The following is a 1,199-nucleotide window of genomic DNA, read 5'->3' as shown; positions in this document are numbered from 1 at the left end:
CGCCCCCCTTAAGAGAGCGCTCAAACGCTCCGTCATCGGAAGGGCGTAGATCATTCAGGGTGTTACACTGTGCTATTCTTTGGACATCCAGGAGTGCAACGATAGCTCAATTTAGTATCACGCTGGACTACGATGCAGGTGGCTCTGGTTCGAATCTCTGAGGAGTTGTTCTGTACTTTGGTTGTTGGGGGCTCTTTTGTCATGTACGGTGTAATATCCAGTTTCTTTTAATAAGTGTAAGTAAAATTAAATGTCATAAAAACCGCCAAATTGATATGGAAAATACAGTAGGATAAAAACGTTTAAAAACCGCCAAATTTATATGGAAATTAGAGTAGGATCAAATGGGTTTTTTTAATGCCAAAAAGTACGGAAACAAGCTCCCTGGACGACACTGGGAAATATTTCCCCTAAAAACATCTAGTCTCTTGGAGCCTTAAGAGGATGGCGGAAATGGTTGAGTGTTTGTGGGAGTCCGAGGCTGGTGGAACGATGCCGTCCTTATCCGATTGGTCAATGCCAGTGTCGTAAGAGGGCGCTCTACAGCCCCCGAGTCTGTGAAACATGAACCTCTGCACTTGAGAAGACATATTATACAGAGAGAGGGAGAGAAAGAGAGAGAGAGAGAGAGAGAGAGAGAGAGAGAGAGAGAGAGAGAGAGAGAGAGAGAATCGGAAAATAATCAATATTCCAAACTGCCTTTTTCGTCCCACTGACCACAATATCTTGCCTTAACACTGTGCCCCGTTGGATCAGACTTGTGATTCTATTGGCCTCGGTTTGTAATTCAAAAAAATACAATAACGTATGTACTTGGATTTGGATTGAGGTTCGTTCTTGCGGAATTTCGGTTTACAGGCGCTTTGTAGCAGCTTTTTAAAATTCTGTTGATGGATGCGTGCGTGCAACAGCTTTGGCCCATTGAAAAGACTGTTGATAGCAAGCGGCATGATTTGAAAATGATTTTATTGACTTGTAAAGAGCTTAAATTTCAGGATTATTTTGCTGTTTTTAGGGATAAACTCTTCTATCATCATATTCCCTGCAGTGTGAGGATGGCTTTCTTCTGAAATGCCCCAAGTAATTATATTTTATGTTCTGTGAATTGAACGAAAGCACAGGATTATCAAAAAATATTATATAAAGAAGTGCAAGTCAAAAAACGCAAACAGGAGAAATATTATGAAAACAAGAAGAGC

This window comes from Aplysia californica, unplaced genomic scaffold (assembly GCF_000002075.1).
Source record: "Aplysia californica isolate F4 #8 unplaced genomic scaffold, AplCal3.0 scaffold01920, whole genome shotgun sequence".
Classification (NCBI taxonomy): Eukaryota; Metazoa; Mollusca; class Gastropoda; order Aplysiida; family Aplysiidae; genus Aplysia; species Aplysia californica.
This window is presented reverse-complemented; position numbering follows the sequence as displayed.